Source organism: Lutra lutra, chromosome 11 (assembly GCF_902655055.1).
Source record: "Lutra lutra chromosome 11, mLutLut1.2, whole genome shotgun sequence".
Lineage (NCBI taxonomy): Eukaryota > Metazoa > Chordata > Mammalia > Carnivora > Mustelidae > Lutra > Lutra lutra.
Window position 1 is genome coordinate 56,178,198 of NC_062288.1, and position 20,939 is coordinate 56,199,136.

Consider the following 20,939-nt stretch of genomic DNA (forward strand, 5'->3'; position numbering starts at 1 on the left):
GCAACCATCAGTTTGTTCTCTGTAGTTAAGAGTCTGTTTCTTGGTTTGTCTCTCTCTCTTTTTTTTCTTTTTTGTTTATTTTGTTTCTTAAATTTCACATATGAATGAAAACATATGGTATTTGTCCTTCTCTGAATGACTTATTTTGCTTAGCATTATACTCTCTGTCTCTATCCATGTGGTTGCAAATGGCAAGATTTCAATCTTTTTTATGGCTGAATAATATTCCAGGGTATGTATATGTGTGTGTGTGTGTGTGTGTGTGTGTGTGTACCATATTTTTTTTTTTGCGGATTTTTTTTATTGTTTTTTTTTAAATTTTATTTTTTATAAACATATAATATATTTTTATCCCCAGGGGTACAGGTCTGTGAATCGCCAGGTTTTTTTTTTATTAATTTTATTTTTTATAAACATATAATATATTTTTATCCCCAGGGGTACAGGTCTGTGAATCACCAGGTTTACACACTTCACAGCACTCACCATAGCACACACCCTCCCCAGTGTCCATAATCCCACCCCCCTCCCCCCATCAACCCTCAGTTTGTTTTGTGAGATTAAGAGTCACTTATGGTTTGTCTCCCTCCCAATTCCATCTTGTTTCATTTACTCTTCTCCTACCCCCTTAACCCCACATGTTGCATCTCCTCTCCCTCATATCAGGGAGATCATATGATAGTTGTCTTTCTCCGATTGACTTATTTCGCTAAGCATGATACCCTCTAGTTCCATCCACGTTGTCACAAATGGCAAGATTTCATTTCTTTTGATGGCTGCATAGTATTCCATTGTGTATATATACCACATCTTCTTTATCCATTCGTCTGTTGATGGACATCTAGGTTCTTTCCATAGTTTGGCTATTGTAGACAATGCTGCTATAAACATTCGGGTGCACGTGCCCCTTCGGATCACTACGTTTGTATCTTTAGGGTAAATACCCAGCAGTGCAATTGCTGGGTCATAGGGTAGTTCTATTTTCAACATTTTGAGGAACCTCCATGCTGTTTTCCAGAGTGGTTGCACCAGCTTGCATTCCCACCAACAGTGTAGGAGGGTTCCCCTTTCGCCGCATCCTCACCAGCATCTATCATTTCCTGACTTGTTAATTTTAGCCATTCTGACTGGTGTGAGGTGATATCTCATTGTGGTTTTGATTTGTATTTCCCTGATGCCAAGTGATGTGGAGCACTTTTTCATGTGTCTGTGGGCCATCTGGATGTCTTCTTTGCAGAAATGTCTGTTCATGTCCTCTGCCCATTTCTTGATTGGATTATTTGTTCTTTGGGTGTTGAGTTTGCTAAGTTCTTTATAGATTTTGGACACTAGCCCTTTATCTGATATGTCACTTGCAAATATCTTCTCCCATTCTGTCAGTTGTCTTTTGTGTGTGTGTACCATATTTTCTTTATCCAATCATCCATCAGTGAACACCTGGGCTGCTTCCATAATTTGGTTGTTGTAAATAATACAATAAACATGGGGAGGTGTGTATATCTTTTCAAATTAGTTTTTTTTTTTTTAAATTCTTTGGTAAATACCCAGTAGTGTGATTACTAGATCATGGGATAGTTCTATCTTTAACTTTCTAAGGAATCTCCATACTGTTTTCTAGAGTGGCTGAACCAGTTTGCATTCCGACCAACAGTGCAAGAGGGTTCTTTTTTCTCCACATCCTCATGAGCACTTGTTTCTTGTGTTTTTTATTTTAGCCATCTGACAGGTGTAGGGGTTTTGATCATTGAGGTTTTGATCTGCATTTCCCTGCTGATGAATGATGTGGAAGATCTTTTCCTGTGTCTGTTGGCCATCTGTATGTCTTCTTTCTAATACTTTTGATTAGGAGCTTTTCCTATGGTTAACTGGCTCCTCTTACCTTCCCAAACCCCAAAGAAGAAAGGCATATCAGGAAGCTCTCTCTTCTGGCATGGAGACCCCCCAGATGAAACCCTTTGGAACACTATGTGGAAAAATAGAACTGTCCATGAAGGGTCAGGCAAATCACAGAAACATCATTAGGTAGGAGGAACAAAGATTCCATTAACTTGAATGGGCCCCTCAAAGCCCAGTGGAAGGTGCTTCTAGTTTATTTATTTATTTATTTTTAAAGATTTTATTTATTTGAGAGAGAGAGAGAGACAGAGCGAGAGAGCATGAGAGGGGAGGTCAGAGGAAGAAGCAGACTCCCCATGGAGCTGGGAGCCCGATGTGGGACTTGATCCCAGGACTCCAGGACCACAGCCTGAGCTGAAGGCAGTTGTCCAACCAACCGAGCCCCCCAGGAGCACCAGGTACTTCTAGTTTTAGGCCTTACCAACAGTGGTATCTTTCAGAGAGGCTTTGTTCATTTCTCATCTTTCTCTCCTTCCTCATATTGTCCCCATTTCAAACTCTCAGGCAAGAGAGACATCTACCTATAGATTTCATCCAGAGTTATTACGGCCTCAGCAAATCTGAGCAATATTTCAGGCCTGAGCAGTTATTGCTCTTTCTCATAAATAAGGTAGAAATAGGTCTTCCGATTCCAGTTCTTTCTCTCAGTTCAGTTTCTAACTTTTCTCTTGTGAGACAACATGATTAACCTCTGGAGAGGCTATTTTTATGATTAGCGTGATATTCCTAGCCTTGTCTTTTAGGAATAGACTACCTTTTTCACTATTACACTGTGAACAAGGCACTTTCCCTATCTGAGACTTCAACTCTGATTAAATTTACTTGAGCAGCTGATTACAATCGTGTTTGTAGGTCTTGCTTTGATAGGTGAATGTGAGGAGTTTGGCAATACATCTCACTCCATCTAAGGAAATGGTTTCTAAGTTGTAAAGTGCTATAAAGGATAATGATTATTATTATAATTTCTCGAAACTTCCAAACTAATTTACTCTTTGTCCACCAAGATGTGGGATAGAATAGAGGTGATAAGAAATCTTGAAAATAGCACTGCATGATTCTTTTGGTCAAGGAAATCTCTATCAGAGTCAAACAGCATTTATTAAATATAAGTGATGTTCAGAGATTTGTGTATGAGGTCAGCAAGAAGATTCATTCATTCACCATATATTTACTGTGTGCTTACTACCTGAGTCTGGTAACAGTGGACAATAATCTGTTTTTATTTATTATTATCATTCTAATCTAGGAGATTGATTTAACACACATAAATACTATGTAACAAGAAAGAGTCTCATAGACCAATAACCATCTCTTCATGAAATAAGTAAAAGTTCCTTAGTTTGGCATTTAAGGCCCTCTAAATTTTTGCTCTGTCCTATTGTTTTCTTTTCTTTCCCCATATATCTCCTGAGGAGTATTGTCCAATAGAAATATAGTGCAAGCCACATATGTAATTTTACTTTTTCTTATAGTCTTACTTGAAAAGTGAAAGGTAACAAGTGAATTAGTTTGAATAATGTATTTTATTTAACTGCATCTATCCAAAATATTATCATGCTGACATATAATCAATATTTTAAAACTATTAGAGATATCTTACTTTTTTTGTACTAAATCTTCAGAATTTAGTGTGTATATTTTACTTATAGCTCATTTCAATTCAGGCTAGCCACACTGCAAGTTCTGAAAAGCCACATGTGTTTATGGGACAGCTGAGGTAATCTCTACCTAGATTAGCCTGTTTTATGCCTATGATCTGTACTGTCTCTTTTCCTTTATGCCTGGCTACTGTGCAAACTTTTCCTATTTAGATAGCAGTGAAATGGAGAAAACTCTCCATATAGCAGATACATTCCGTTGTGGCTGCTTGTATATTTATCTTCTCCTCCTTACCCCCTACTATAAGGGACCATTGCATGATTTTACTTGCCTCCGGGTCTTTAATACTTTAACGTGATCACAATGATAACAAACATTTCCTGAGGGTTTATCATGTGCTAAGCACTGTGCAATCTGCGTCACACACGTAAACTCATTTTCTCATTTTAATTCTCATAACATCCTTGTGAGGTACCTTTACTACTGCCATTTTGCAGATGGGGGAACTGAACCTAAGAAAGGTTATGGAACTTGCCCAGGATCAGATAGCTGTAGGGCCTAGAATTGAAAGAATGGAATCTGACTCCAGATTTATGCTCTTTTATTTTTAAATTGGGAAACGTAATACATATGTGGAAAATGCATAAAAATAAAAATGAATATATAGTCTAACTAGTTATTGTAAAGCCCACAACAGTGTAACCACTACCTATATCAAGAAACAGAAGAATTGGGGGTGCCTGCGTGGCTCAGCTGGTTGTGTCCAACTCTTGATTTTGGCTCAGGTCATGATCTCAGGGTTGTGAGATCGAGCCCTATGTAGGGCTCTGCCCTAGGAGGGGATCCTGCTTAAGATTCTCTCTCTCCCTGTGCCCCACTACCCTCCAGCTCTAAAATTTAAAAAAATAATAATAAAGGGGCGCCTGGGTGGCTCAGTGGGTTGAGCCGCTGCCTTCGGCTCAGGTCATGATCTCGGGGTCCTGGGATCGAGTCCCGCATCGGGCTCTCTGCTCGGCGGGAAGCCTGCTTCCCTCTCTCTCTCTCTCTCTCTGCCTGCCTCTCCGTCTACTTGTGATCTCTCTCTGTCAAATAAATAAATAAAATCTTTAAAAAATAATAATAATAATAAAGAAAAGAAACAGAAGATTTGTAGAATTCCAACCCATTGCTTCTTCCCAGTCTCAAACTGTCTCTCTGAAGTTCCTTCTGTCTTAGAGGTAGCCATTAACATATTTCCTTGCTCTTTTTACAGTTTTAACACCTAGTGTGCCTTCTTTTTTTTTTTTTTTTTTTTTTTTGAGGCTTATTTATTCATTTGAGAGAGAGAGAGAGAGAGAGTGTGTGTAGAGATGTTGGGGAAGGGGCAGAGGGAGACAAACAGATTCCCTGCTGAGTGTAGAGCCCAAAAGGGACCTGAGCTCATGAGTCCAGCTGAAACCAAGAGTCAGATGTTCAACTACTGAACCACTCAGGGGCCCCTTAAGTATGCATTCTTTAGTCATATTTTTGACTTTAGTCATATTTTTGAACTTTATAAAAATGGAATAATACAGTGTATATTCTTTTGTGAGTGCTTTCTTTTTCTTAGCATTATGTATGTGTGTGTGTGTATACACACACACACACACACACACACACACACATATATATATTTATTTATTTATCTATTTATTTTTGAGAGATTTATTTTTAAACAATCTCTACATTCAACTTGGGGCTCAAACTTACAACCCCAAGATCAAGAGTCACATGCTCTACTAACTGAGCCAGCCAGGCATCCCCTAACATCATATATATATGCAGGTTCTCCATGGAGTGGGTTCCCCATGGAGCGGTTCCCCGCGGAGCGGGGAGCCCAGTGCAGGGCTGCATCCCACAACTCTGTGATCATGACCTGAGCCAAAGGCAGCTGCTTAACTGACTGAGCCACCCAGGCACCCTATATTTTTAAGATTCATATATATCAGGGCACCTGGCTGGCTCAGTGGGTTAAAGCCTCTGCCTTCGGCTCAGGTCATGATCCCAGAGTACTGGGATAGAGCCCCGAATCTGCTCTCTGTTCAGCAGGAAGACTGCTTCCTCCTCTCTCTCTCTCTGCCTGCCTCTCTGCCTACTTATAATGGCTGTCAAATAAATAAATAAACAAAATCTTTAAAAAAATTCATATATATCATTGCATATAGTTTGATCATTTTTCTGTTGTATTATATTCTATTAATACAACTATGCCACAATATATTTATCTATTATGTTATTGATAGAGGATGTTGGATTATTTATCATTTTTAGTTATAATAATAGTACTGCTATTAACATTCTTTGACATGCATTCCAGTGCCCAAGAGCATGCCTTTCTTAAGAATATATGCCTGGAAGTGACATGCTGGCTCACGTATGGGCCTGTATTCAACTTTAGTAGATAGGGCCAGATGATTTTTCCAAATTGGTCCATTAATTTACTCTCCCTACAGTGAAATGAAAATTCCCATTGCTGCACTCCTAGTCAACAGTTGTCATTTTCAATCTTTTTCATTTTAGCCATTCTGGTGAGTAGTGTAGTACTCTCTTAACGTGGTTTCAATTTCCCTGTTTTCATAAAAAAGTTGACAGTTTTTCACATCTTTACTGATTATTTGGTTTTATTTAGTGATGTGCCTGTCCAAATCTTTTTGTTATGATTGTAGTTCTTTATATATTCTGGAAAGAAGATTTTTCTTGGTTATACATGCTATACATTTTTTTTTCAGTTCTATAGAACTATAATTGACATTCAGCTCTGTATAAGTTTAAGATGTATAGTAGAAGGCTGTAAGTTTATTAGACTCTGAGGCTTGCTTTTTAACTCCTTAAAGGTGTCATGTGAGGAAACTGAATCTTAAGTATTACTGTAGTCAAATAGATCAATTTTTCTATTATAGTATTTTTTGGATTAGTTTAAAAAGTCTGTTCCCTGGGGCACCTGGGTGGCTCAGTGGGTTAAGGCTCTGTCTTCGCCTTGGGTCATGATCTCAGGGTCCTGGGATCAAGCCCTGCATTGGGCTCTCTGCTCAGCAGGGAGCCTGCTTCCCCATCTCTCTGCCTGCTGCTCTGCCTACTTGTGATCTCTCTCTGTCTGTCAAATAAATAAATTAAATCTTTAAAAAAAAAGTCTGTCCCTTACTCTTTTCCTTTTTTTTATTTTTTTTTAAAGATTTTTTTTTATTTATTTGTCAGAGAGAGAGAGGGAGAGAGAGCGAGCACAGGCAGACAGAATGGCAGGCAGAGGCAGAGGGAGAAGCAGGCTCCCCACCGAGCAAGGAGCCCGATGTGGGACTTGATCCCAGGACGCTGGGATCATGACCTGAGCCGAAGGCAGCTGCTTAACCAACTGAGCCACCCAGGCGTCCCTCTTTTCCTTTTTTTAAAGTGAATTCTACCCCCAACATGGAGCTCAAACTCACAATCCTAAGATCAAGAGTCTCATGCTCTACTGACTAAGCCAGCTAGGCATTCCAAGTCTGACCCTTACTCTCAAGGTCATGGATATATGCTTTTATTTTATTTTCTAAAAGCATAATTGTTTTGCCATTCAAATTTATGTCTGTTTTCCACCTGGGATTGATTTTTGTGTGTGACGTGAAGGGCCCATCTTCATTTTTTTTTCCTTCTAAATGAGAATCTATTTGTCTTAACACCAATTATTGAAAACTTTTTTTTTTCTGAAAACCATTTTTTAGGTATTGCTATGCATCACCACCATGACAATATCAACTCCCATGTATGGATGAAAGTTTCTGGGCTCTATATTCTGTTCCATTGGTGTATTTGTCTATTCTTGATCCAGTAACACACTGCCTTAATTACTATGGCTTTATAATAAAACTTGCTAGATAGTAACCAGATGGTAGCACAAGTCTTCTTCTTCCTCCTCTTCTGTTCACTTTCTTCCTCATGAAGCTTGTCTTTGCTCTTCCATAAAATGCCTAATTGGCTTAAGTTTCTCACACACACACACACACACATGCACACACACCTATTGAGATATTTTCTGGAATTGCATTGTATCTACAAATAAATCTGGGGAGACTTAGCATCATTCAGTATTGAAACTTCTATGAACATATTATCTTTTCTTTAATTTTTAAAAAAGATTTTATTTATTTGACAGAGAGAGAGAGAGAGAGAGAGCACAAGTAGAGGGAACAGCAGACAGAGGGAGAGAGAGAAGCTCCTCCCTGAGCAGGGAGCCCAATGCAGGGCTCAATTCCAGGACCATGGGATAATGACCTGATCTGAAGGCAACACTTAACTGACTAAGCCACCTAGGTGCCCCGAACATATCTCTGTTTAAGTCTTCAGGGCTTTTGTTTTTTTTTCTTTTTAAATTAGTTCCATGACCAACATGGGGCTTGAACTCATGACTCTGAGATTAGGAGTTGCATGCTCTAGCAACTAAGCCAGACAGGCACTTCTTCAATGAATTTTGGGGGGTAGGTGTAAGGGGGAGAGAGAATCTCAAGCAGACTCCATGCCCCACGGGGCTCAATCCCATGACCCAGAGATCACCACCAGAGCAGAAATCAAGAGTTGGATGCTCAACTGAGGGAGACATCCAGTTACCCCCTTCAATGTTTTTTAAAAAATGTTTTCTTCATGTAGGTCTTGCCCTTCTTTGATTTATTCCTAGGTTGTTGTTATTTAATTTGAAGCTATTGTAAGTGGTATCTTAAAATATTAGTTATCTTTTCCTTTTTTGGAGTATAGAAATACTTTTTTTTTATGCGACTTTTAAATTACCCTGTTTAACTCCTATTAATTGTAACAATTTATCTGTAGATTCTTTTGGATTTGCCACATAATGACATCCTCTGTGAAAAATAACAATTTGTTTCTCCTTATTTTCGTAATTCCTTTTATTTTTCTTGCCTTACGCCAAGGACTAAGGGCATTCAGGGGCAATAGCGTACATTTTTGTCTGCAGCACACTTTTAATCACTATTAAGTCCTTTTGCCTCCAGGTCACAGCCTTGAAATTGTTAGTCGCCTGCTGGAGGGTCAGGAGTAAGACGCCTACGGTCTCCTTTCAGCTACTGCAGGGAGTTAAAAGACAGAGCGTCTGCCTCCCGTAAGCTAATTTTCCAATCCTGGAGATGCCGGCAGCTTCTTCTGGTTGCTACGCAACGGCGTCGCTCAGCCCCTGGAGTAGGATCAGCCGGGCTAGAAGCACATGCCGCCTCTTCCGCATTCCCGGACTACATCCCCCATAATGCCGCGGACCGCGATCGGCTGGTCTCCGAAGTGGGGGAAGGGCTGGGCCCGGCCGGGAGGCGGAGCGGAAGCGGACTGCGAGGGACGAGAAGAGTAGAATCTCCACGAGCTGGGAACCACCTCGTCGGTGATTCTCAATCTTGGCCTTTCTCCATCCCCACCTGGAGGCTGCTTCGCAAGCGCAGGACGCAACTGACGCCTGCTAATCGACTTTCGCTGCGCCGCCCCAGCTCGGGAGCCGGTTGGCGGCGGCGACGGTGACAAGAAGCCCACAGGCAAGGTAATGGGGAGGGGGCGAGAGGAAAGCGGGGGGAGGAGGCGACTCTGCCCGCCCGCCCCGCGCCTCTCCGGTATTCCCCTCAGGCCCGGCGGCCGCCCTTCCTCCACCGTTTCCCGCTCGTGCCCCTCGCCCCACCCGGGCCGCTGCCCCCAGGTGTCCGCGGAAAACCGGCTCGGGAGCTGCCGGTAGCCCGCGGCGGAGGAGGCTCTTTGTCCCTGCCCCTCTGGGTCTGACAGCCGTGGCCCCGTGGGCCCCGGGCGGAGAACCGAGCGAGGCTCGGGCTGCTTGATCCGAGCGGGGCGGGCTCGGTCCCGTGGCCACTGGTGCGGGGGAGCGACCGACCTGGTGCAGGGATGGAGGAGCGCCGGCTCGGCAGCCGCACTCACTTCTTTTTCTGCTTTTGACAGCTCAGCTCTGTTCTACTTTGAGGGAGAAAGTCAGATGCCTCTTTTTTACCCCCTCTTCAAACTCAGCTCCTGGGTGATTGGTAAGGATGAACTTAAACTGCTCTGTCGACTGTGACTTACACTCTCGAAAGCGGTACTAAGAGTGGCTAGGGAGCCTGGGTTCCCATCCTCATCGAGGCAGGGCTTGGCTTTATGACCTTGGTTAATTAAAGGTTCTAAGCCTGAGCTTTCTCATCAAATGGAGATAACAGTACGCATCTTTAAGTTGTTAGAATAAAAAAATAATGTGCTTACAACGTCATTAATTCCTTTGATGAAAAAAATCCTTTGAATATGATACTTTTATTAGTTATATGAAGTGGCCTCTGGATTTACGAGTTTTGTGCTTTTCTTTGTTTAATGATTAGCACCCTAGGTTGTGTGTTCTTAATACCTCGTTCACCTTAAACCTAAGGAAGGAATTCCTTTAAAGTATGCTGTCTTCTTAAGTTCCACTGTTTGAAGATGGCTGAGAATGTTCTTAGGAAATTGATGACTCTGCTTTTCTGTGGATCAGCTCTGGAGATACAAGGACTTATTCATCCCCCCCCCCCCCCCCCCCCCCCCCCCCCCCCGCCCAAGCTGTGTCCTTTGGGAGACTCTTTAGAGGAGCTTAAGTGTTTGTTTTGGCAGAGTAAGCACCTAGGTGTTCTGCAATCCTGACGTGGGGCTTCGCCATCTTTACCTTATGTCAACTTTTTCCACCACTCTCTACACTTTCTCACTGGTTAGTAATTTTACTCATTTGGAATTTCTGTTTGCCAGTGTTAGTTTTGATCCAGAACAAGTTGAATGAATGCAATACAATTTATAAGGAGTGATTTGAAACATTTCACATTAGTTCCTCTATAGTTTTGGTTCTTGCACTGTTCTCTCCTGATATTTACTGACAATGGTGATGAGTTTTTCTTTAAGGAAATCCTTATGGTCCTTTGTTGCTTTTTTTTCATTGAAAATGCCTGTTCTTTACTACTTTGGGTTCAAACACTGTTGTGTAATATGTGAAGTAATACGTTCTAACGATGTTTTTGAATGTACAGTTATAGTGGGAGAAAAACCAGTAGGGCCTGATGAATTTTCTATGTTATGTCTTCAGTGACTGATGCATTAAAAAAAATTTAGGAAGAAAGGGAGAAAATCTGGTGAATGTATTTCATAAGGATACTAGCAAGGAGGTAAATAAGGGGAAAACTTATTTAAACTGTGGGAGATGACCGATGCATATAAAGAATTTTTGAAATATGATTCTCATAAAAATATGTGACAAAAATACTCATTTTGAAAAAAAAAATGTTTCTGTATTGGCGTTTGTGCAGTACAGACGGAGAGTAATGGACTATGGAAATAGAAGACCTTGGTTTTTGTCCTAGCTCTGTCACTATCTATATAACCTTATGTTCCTTTGTGGTCCTCGTTTTCCTCTTGCCTAACATAGTGAATTGGTCTGATTCCAAGGACTCTTCTAGCTCAGACTTTCAATGATAAAGGGTTTTAGATGTCCTTTTTAAAACATGTAACAAATTGATATAAGCCCTTTAGGTCATTTATTTGTGTCTTAGGGTTTTTTTTTTTTATTACCCATCTCGAGGAAGGGGAGGTACATGTAGGAACTAGAAAGCTGCCACAAACAAGCATTCCTCTTTCATGAACTGCACGTGTTTTTTTCTACATTTTTGACATGCTTATTTCTCTTTTTCTCTACTGCGGATCTCTTTTATTTTACCTTTAGCCTCTCTTTACCTGTTGTGCCTATTTCTTTGTAAATCTGCTTTGTCAATCCCCTAATCCAAACTTCATTGTTTCTTTTTGTATATTCTTTCCCTTTTTGCTCCTATTCCCAACAACCGGGTGTTCTTTGGTGCCCTTTTTTCCCCAAGGCCTCAGGCAAAGGTGCCCAGTGCTAGTCTAGTTAGCTATGAAGGGGGATGTGGGCTCATGTGTCACAAAACATGATTGGCTGAGGCTTTGGGCAGGTGACTAAAATATGTGGTACAACCTACTTTATTTTATTTTGTTTATTTTTTAAAATATTTATTTATTTATTGGCAGAGTGCACACGCATGAATGAGCATGAGTGGGGGAGAGGGAGAAGTGGGTTCCCTGCTTAACAGGCAGCCCAACAATGGGCTCGATCCCAGGACCCTAGGATCATGACCTGAGTCAAGGCAGACGCTTAACTGACTGAGCCACCCAGGTGCCCCAGCCTAATATATTTTAGATTAAATTGTTACTGTGGCATAATGATTGAGTAGTTTCCCTTTGTCCTAACATTTCTATTCTTAACCTTGAATTACTTTACCCTTTTTTTTTTAATCTTTGTACTCTTTCAGAGCTATTATCTTCTCTCTTTTCTCCCAAATATGCCATCTAAAAATGATCCGATATCTTGAGACATGTGTCTGTATCTTAGCTGGAATTTTAGTGTAGCTTCTCTCAAAGCAGTTCACATTTAAAATTTTAGACCTAATTAGGAGTGGAAGGCTGTGTTTTCTGTTAATTTTTTCCCTACATATTAGCCTTGGGCAGTATTGTGTAGAAGAAGTATTCTAAGAATGGGCCTTTCCCCCTGAAATTACATTCCGAGGTCAAGTCTGTGGAGGACTTATTTCTGAGCCTTTTTTGAAGAGAACTGTCTGAACCTCTGTGCTCTGGTGAACATACTGTGTCTTTTTGTGAAGTATTTCTGCTTTTCTAATTGTAAATTCCTTGGGAGACTAATAGGCACTGATTCTTGAAGCACCTTTGGCTTAGCGAGGGCTTCTCTCCTTGCTAGTTGCTGCTGTTGTTGTTATAGTTAATTTAAGTATAGTTCTAAAGCACAAAACGCAGAGCACTGAATAAATGCAAAAATGGGATTTGAAGAGGGTTTTTTTTTTTTTAGGTAGGATTACCATCTATTAATGTTTTTAATGTTGTTATTGCAGTGTTTCCATAAACAATATAAGCAAGTATTTCAAGACAGGCAGTGTGAAATAGTGTTTTTAAAATTTTGACTGCAACCCATAGTAAGAGATCTTTTTATGTCAAGACTTCATAGATACACAAATATGTGTGTGCATGTGTGTGTCTGTGTAAGAAAAAAATATAGGTATCTAACTGAAAGAAAACTGACATAAAGCAAGATCTGTAGTGGTACCATCTACTTTGATAGTTTCTATTTTATCTTGTATTTTTAGAAAGTGCCATTTGCAAACTGTTAAGTTGATTTTTGTTACCCGCTTTTGAAAAACAGGAGAGTCCTGTGCTGAGAATTTGGATGCCTGATTTCCCCCCATTTGTTTGCTAATGGATAGTCATTAATCCTCTTTGTGCTTCATTTTCCTTTTCTTTAAAATGAGGGTGATGGGGTGTCTGGGTGGCTCAGTTATTAAATGTCTGCCTTCAGCTTGGGTCATGATCCCAGGGTCCTGGGTTTGAGCCCCACATCAGGCTCCCCGCTAAGCGAGTAGCCTGCTTCTCCTTCTCCCTCTGCCTGCTGTCCCCCCTGGTTGTGCTCACTCTTTCTTAGTCAAATAAATAAATAAAGATCTTAAAAAAGAAAAAAAAATGAGGGTGATCCTCTGTCTTGACTGTAATAATAATGTTAACTAATATATTTGTCTTTAGGTCCCTGGCTAGGGAGAAACCACTGAAAAATTGCTTAAATATCTAGTTGTTTGCATGTTTGGTATTTGGGAAGAGGCATAAAAAAAACTTTGAACAGATCTTTGGAGGTTATTGGAATGGAGACTTTAAGGCCTTTAATAAATGTGAAAACTAAGAAAAAAGTTTCCCCCCTTTTTTCTGTTTCTATCATTTTGTCCTTTAACAAGGAATCTTTTAGAGTTTGAAAATTTCTATTTAAAATGCTTAGTAACCAACATCTGGGTGGCTCAGTCCATTAAGCATCTGCCTCTTGATATCAGCTCAGGTATTTTTTTTTAAATTAACGTATAATGTATTATTTGTTTCAGGGGTAGAGGTATGTGATTCATCAGTCTTACACAATACACAGCCCTCACCACAACACATACCCTCCCCAGTGTCCATCACCTAGTCACCCCATCTTCCCACCCCCTTCCACTCCAGCAGCCCTCTGTTTCCCGAAATTAAGAAGTTATTATGGTTTTTCTCCCTCTCTGATTTCGTCTTGTTTCATTTCTTCCTTTCTTCCCCTCTGATCCTCTGCCTTGTTTCTCAGATTCCTTATATCAGTGCGATCATATAATTGTCTTTCTCTGACTTATTTCGCTTAGCATAATACCCTCTAGTTCCATCCATATTATTGCAGTTGGCAAGATTTCATTTTTGATGGCTGTATAATATTCCATTGTATTTATATGCCACATCTTTTTTTTTTTTTTTTTTTTTTTAAGATTTTATTTATTTATTTGACAGGGAGTCATATAGTGAGAGAAGGAACACAAGCAGGGGGAATGGGAGAGGGAGAAACAGGCTTCCTGTTAAGCAGAGAGCCCAATGTGGGGCTTAACCCTAGGACCTGGGATCATGACCTGAGCCCAAGGTAGAAGCTTAATGACTGAGCCACCCAGGCACCCTATACACATTGTCTTTATCCATTCACCTGTCCATGGACATCGAGGCTCTCTCCACAGTTTGTCTATTGGGGACATTGCTGCTATAAACATTGGGGTGCACTTGCCCCTTTGGATCACTATATTTGTATCTTTGGGGTAAATACCCAGTAGTGCAATTGCTGGATTGTAGGGTATCAGCTCAGGTCTTGATCCCAGGGTTATGTGTTCAAGTCCAGCTTTGGGCTTCACTGTGGAACCTACTTTAAGAAAAAAAATTGCTTTATAGCAATTTTAAGTTAACATGTTGGCAAATTGTTACCTAGATTTTATTCCATACTCCATTTTAACTACACTGCCCCCCCATGTTAGAAAATGCTAATAGGAATGTATTTACTTATTTTTCTGTGCAAAGTCACTATACCAGATTATTACTCTTCCCGTATGTTACTGAACAGTAGAACTACCATTCTTCTAAGAAAAGGGAAAACAAAATTTTCTATGCTTGTGGGTTTCCTTCTGTTTACTTTGAATGATTTCTCCAAACCAGGCCATTCCATGCTGGGGATTGGGATTCCTCCCATTCTCATTTGTTTGTACCGAGGAGACTAGGAGTAAGGAATTTACTGCCTGCTCCCAAGATTCTGGTCAGAAAAGAATTCTAAAGGTTTTGGTTGGAAGGAAATTGGAACCAGACTTTACTTCCTCTTGTTTTTCAGATCAGACCTCCCTAGAGGGCCTTCCTTGATCTGACACTTCACATAGACTCCTCAGATATCTTCACTGTCACCCTGTTTGTTTATTTTCTCCATAGTAGTTTATGACAAGCTGATAGTAACTTGTTTCTGCGCTGGCTTGTTTATTGTCTCCAACTAAGACATAATCTCCGCAAGAAGAGTCCTGTCTTGTTTCACCTTTTACATCTCCGGTTCTGGCGCATAGTAGGTACTGCCATAAATATTGTGAATGAGTAAGTGAGTAAATGAATGAATAAACCAAGTTCTTTCATGCTTTAAATGAAACTTCGTATAATAGATTGTAGAGCCTAGGTCTTTATGTAGTCCTCCCCAACCCCCAAATTCTTTTTTCTAGAAATACGTTTTCTTATCAGTGTCTGCTAGACATTGTGAAGGTGTCTCCATCCAGAAGATCTTGTATTTATCTGTGCTTTACTTCATATTTATTTCTCTTGTTTTTTTGCTTATGTAAAAAAAAGCTAAGCTCTAAGGTTTTTTAAATCCTTCTTGTAGTAACTTTGTAATAGTTTGATTTATGGGAATAAGGTGTATTGAAACTTTAATGTATTGATAATTTAATGAATAGTCTAAGCATGTATTTTTGGAATTTTAGGATCATTGCTCTAAACTGCCATTCCTGTTCTCTGGCTATGTTCTTTTTTGTTTTTTGTTTTTTTAAAGATTTTATTTATTTATTGGAACAGCAGAGATCACAAGTAGGCAGAGAGGCTGGCAGAGGGAGAGGAGGAAGTAGGCTCCCCGCTGAGCAGAGAGCCTGATGTGGGGCTCTATCCCAGGACCCTGAGATCATGACCTGAGCCAAAGGCAGAGGCCTTAACCCACTGAGCCACCCAGGGTCCCCTTGTTGTTGTTGTTGTTGTTGTTATTTTAAGATTTTATTTATTTATTTTAGAGAGAGAGAGAGCTTGCGCTTGAGAGAGCTTGAGTGCACAGACTGGGGGGAGGGGCAGAGGGAGAGAGAGGGGGAAGCGGACTCCCTGCTGAACAGGGTGGGGGAGGTGGGGGTGGGATGGCTGGATCCCAGGACCCCAAGATCATGACCTGAGCTGCAGGCAGATGACCTGAGTTGCAGGCAGACACATAATTGACTGAACTACCCAGGTGCCCTCGGGTTATGTTCTTTTAAAGCAAAAGAGAATAAGCTTCATTTAATGTTACAGTTCATTTAGTATTTTACAAACTTAGCCTTTCTAGTGGAGGTAAAGAAAGTAGTATGGTATAGAGAAAAACCTAAATAGTGAGTCAGGACCTGTCTTCTAGATCAATATAGTTTTTGCCATTAACTGTCTCATTTTAGGCAAGATAACCCTGGGTTTTATTTCATATGAAATGTCAGGGGATTGTATTAGATTTCTTCTCAGATTCATCTAGCCACAAAATGGATAATTGAAGATACTTTAATTTTATCTTGAAGCTTCCATCTCCTCTGCCCTTTTGCCCCCCACCCCCCAACACTGTAGGGAAGTCATTGCTGCTTGGGAGAAGGTGGGGTTAGACTCAGGGATGTGCTTAAAGTAAACCGTAGGTATCTCTACTGATTGTCAATGGGGTTTATGGGAGTTGTGGCAGCGGTGTAGGGTCAGTTACTCTTGCCCTTAGGCACATGGGATTGTGGGGACAAGGTTCATGACTGGATGAGAAGATGTGATGTGTGATATAAAGTTGATATAAAGTAATGTGTTGTGAGAGAAGATCAGCATGGACTGGGGTAAGGTGATGAGGTTTTGAAATCCTTCTGGCTAAGGTAGTGTTTAAACAGATACTCTAGTCTCATTGTAGGCTATTTGGAAGATGAAGTTTTCTCATCAACAGTGCCATTGTATCATCTTTTAGGACTGGGTAATTCTTCAGTAATTAGTAATCAGTAATTAGTACCAATGAAATATTTCATGCTATCCACAAATTCTGAGTAGAAATTTGTTCAAGCCTGTGGCCTCTCTGGTAGCTGTTAACTAACTGAATGAGAGGATGTAAGGAAACATGCTTCATAAATAAAAATGGATGTAAATGTAAGGTGCTATTATTATTATTGTATGAAACAGTGAGAAGACTGGCTTGATTGGGGGAGATATTTTTGTGACTAATGGGAAATAGATTTGCCTTTGGGGACTGGATTATGGAGGACCATGAGAGCTAATCAGAGGAGTTTTATTTGGGTCTAGTAAAACAAAAACTCCTGTATTAACTCAGATTACTCAGATTATCAAGAATTATTGGCATTACTGCATTAGTGCCCGACACTAATAATAAAAGTTAGTGTATATTGAGTAGTATGAGGTGTCATTTATCTTTACCAGTATAAATGAGGACATCAGGGTCTAGGGAGGAGATAAAGTAACTTGCTCAAGGTTTTAAAGATAGAATATGTAATTTCATATGGAATATGCGGGGCGGGAGATGGGACAGGAGTGGGAGTGCTACTTTTTGAAGAGGCAACATTTGAGATAAGTAATACTAAAAAATGAAAAGGAGCAAGCAGCGGGGAGAACATTGCAGGGAGGTGAATAGCAGTTGTATATAGAGCCTGAGGTCAGAAAGCATTTGGTTGGTCTTGCCTGGAGGGACTGTAGTACAGTGAGTAAATAGAAGTGGTGTGAGATTAGGACAAGAGAGAGAAGGGGAGAGGTCAGATTTTGTAGGGCCTTGTGGCTTGAGGTAAAGAGTTTTAATTTTATTTTAAGTACAGTGGGAAACTGTTGAAGGGTTTTTAAGCAGGGGAGTGATGTACTACAACTTTGTGTGTGGTTAAAAAATACATAAAATGTACCATTTGAACGATATATATATATTTTTAAAGATTTTATTTGTTTATTTGACAGAGAGATCACAAGCAGGCAGAGAGGCAGGCAGAGAGAGAGGAGGAAGCAGGCTCCCTGCTGAGCAGAGAGCCCGATGCGGGCCTCGATCCCAGGACCCTGAGATCACGACCCGAGCCGAAGGCAGCGGCTTAACCCACTGAGCCACCCAGGCGCCCCCCATTTGAACGATATTTAAGCATACATTTCAGTGACATTAAGAATGTTCACATTGTTGTGCAGCCATTACCATTATACATCTTCAGAACTTTTTCATCGTCCCAGAGTAAAACTCTGTACCCTAAACTTTAAACCATAACTCTCCATTCTTCTCTCCTCAGCCCCAGCCCCTGGTAACTACCATTCTACTTTCTGTCTCAATGTATCTGACTGGTCTAAGTACCTATATTAAGTGGAATCGTACAATATTTGTCTTTTTGTGTCTGGTTTATTTTTTATTTTTAAAAAGATTTTTATTTATTTATTTGAGAGAGAGACAGTGAGAGAGAGCATGAGCGAGGAGAAGGTCAGAGGGAGAAGCAGACTCCTCATGGAGCCGGGAGCCCGATGTGGGACTCGATCCTGGGACTCTGGGATCATGACCTGAGCTGAAGGCAGTCATCCAACCAACTGAGCCACCCAGGCGTCCCCTCGTTTATTAACTTAGTATGATATATGTACCTTTTTAAAGTAGGCTCCATGCCCAACGTAGGTCTTGAACACATGACCCTGAGATTAAGGGTCATGCTCCAATGACTGAACCAGCCAGGCGCCTCTTAGTATGATATTTAAGGTTCATCTGTGTTGTAGCTTGTATCAGAATTTTATTCCCATTTAAATCTGAGTAATATTCCATGGTATGTATATACTACATTTTGTTTATCTGTTCATTTTTTTGGACATGGGTTATTTCTACTTTTTGTCTATTGTTGAATTATGCTGCAGTGAACATAGGTGCACAAGTATCTCGGAGTCCCTGCTTTCAGTTCTTTAGTGATTATACCCAGAAGTGGAATTACTGGATCATATGGTAATTACGTGTTTAATTTTTTGACGAACTGATGTACTGTTGGTTTCCGCAGTGGTTGCACCATTTTTCATTCCTATCAGCAGTACACAAGAGTTTCAATGCCTCCACATCTACCAACACTTGTTTTTTTGTTTAGTTTTGGATTCTGATAAATGTTATAGGGGAAGAAACATCTTTTTTTTTTTCCCTATCTTTTTAGGTTCAGTACCTGGGGCGCTGCAAATTAAATTGACAAAAGCCAGATTAACAGGAGAAAAAGGGTTATTTCATATGCAAATGAGGGGCTTTACAGAAATGAAATGAAAACCAAAGAAGCAAGTAGGTCTGAGAGCTTGTATATCATTTAGACACAGAGCTATAAATTGTGAAGATCTGACAAGACAAAGGAAAAGGAGTTTTAGTTTCTAGAGGCAGTTGGTTGTGAGAAGGTAATATATGGGAGAAACTAATGGAAAATAAGGGTTGTTGAAGATGTATTTGTACAGATTTGTCTCAACATCAACTCTCTGTCTCCCATGATGAGAATGTTGTCGCCTTTCTGATGGGAAATTCTTGTCTGCCTTTTAGAAAGGGGGAGAGCAAGGCAGGAAACACTTCCTGCATCTGCTATTTCTTAGTCATCTTCAGTTCCAACTAATCCTTATACAGCAGTGGCATGCTTGTACTTTGGGGTGGTATACTCTGATGCCTTCCCTATCATGTTAATAATGGGTATGAAGTGGTATCTCATTGTGGTTTAATTTGCATTTCCCTAATGATTAGTGATTTGAGCGTCTTTTCATGTGTGTATTGTTCATTTACATATCTCCTTTGAGAACCATTGGAATTTTTACTATTCAAATTGTGACTTGTTTTTAGAAGAACATTTTGGCTGCTTTGAGGACAGTGGCTTGAAGTGAGGTTGGAGAGGAATCTGGGAAACTACTTGAGAAACAGCTGCAGGAATCCAGTTGGAGATGATGATAGATACTTGGACCACACTCCTTTGCCTTTTCAGATCTAGTGCTCTACAGACAACTTCATTTTATTTTATTATTTATTTATTTATTTAGATAATTTGTGACAACTTCGTTTTATATGTGCCTCCTCTCCTTCACTTCTGCTTTTGAGCATATACACTCTAATTCCTTTTGTATTCTCTGCAGGTACCCAAGAACTTTCCCCTGGGAATCCCAAAGATATTTATAAGTCTATCTTAGGTCAAAATAATGATGGTGAAGGTGATGATGATTTTGTTTTTGTCTCTTTATTTTTAAGAGCTTTTATTTATTAGAGAGCAAGTGAGAGAGGAAGCATGAGCTGGGTGAGAGGGTATTGGGGAAAGGAGAAGCAGACTCCCTGCTGAGCAGGGGGCCTGATGTTGGGTTCAATCCCAGGGCCCTGGGATCATGACCTGAGTGGAAGGCAGGCACTTAGCTGACTGAGCCACCCAGGTACCCCTTGTTTTTACTTTTTAAAAACTACTTGGGTCAAATATGAAGTTTGACTTTTTAGTCATTAGTAGACATGTAAGGGCCTATTCAGCCAGAGCAGACCCCACCCAGGTTGAACTGCCATTTTGCTGTAAAGCTTAAATTGACCTTGCCCCCCCCCCCCCCCCCCCCCCCCCCCCCCCCCCCGCCAGGGGAACTTATGAAAAACAAGTCCAGGAAACCAGTCCCAGGTAACAAAGTCCAAATACAAGGGTGGGGCAGGCCAGGTGGAGGTATTCAATCAGTGGGGGCGTATACTGTCTCCTAGCTACCAAGGAGTATGGGCCCCCGCCCTTTGGGGCCTTTTGGGGCCAATCCTAACCAAGGTGTGATAGGCTAAATCGAATGTCTCCTAGGGTAAATTATAATTCAATTGGTCCATCACTGTGGAGTTTCCTGTGTGTGTTACAATCTCGTTGGCCACCTGTGTGTGGCCAGGCCCAACCACATGGCCTTTGCTTTATAAAAGTTAGTCTGGAAAGCAGGGAGGGGTCGTCCTCTCTGGAGGGGCAGCCCCGACCGGTCTGTTTGACAGTCAGTATGATTCCTGATGCTTGGCACGAAAAGCTTTGCTTGACCTTCGCTTTGTATCAGTCTCGCTCCTTTAATCATGGACCCATAATTGGGGTACCCAATTTTGGGGGACCCAACAAGACAATTGATATGGTGGCCTAGAAGTTGGGATGAAAAAGTGTTCAGATTGTACACTATTTTGGTCAATAAAGGACTCTAATAAATACTGTGCTCGATTGTAGCCATAAACCCTTAGTGACAATGTAGGCCTTTTAGGTGTAATTGTTATTTCCCTCATGACCTAGGTGGCCTTCCAGGAGATGGACCAGTACTTGAAAACTAAAGAAAAAAAAATGGGGAGGTTCAGAGTGCAAGTTCCTATGTCACTT

The 20,939-nt window shown here is 40.7% G+C and overlaps 1 protein-coding gene across 2 annotated transcripts in view; it reads left to right on the plus strand.

Moving 5' to 3' along the window:
- Positions 1-8,884: 8,884 nt before the first annotated feature.
- CCDC126 (coiled-coil domain containing 126) overlaps positions 8,885-20,939 on the plus strand; it is a 49,830-nt gene continuing 37,775 nt past the window's right edge. Inside the window, exons 1-2 of one of the 2 annotated variants that reach the window (XM_047695722.1) lie at positions 8,889-9,022; positions 9,430-9,509. The gene's annotated coding sequence lies outside the window, so the exon portion shown is untranslated. Of the gene's footprint in view, positions 9,023-9,429; positions 9,510-20,939 lie in introns of both variants that reach the window. The other variant, XM_047695721.1, reaches the window with a different exon arrangement.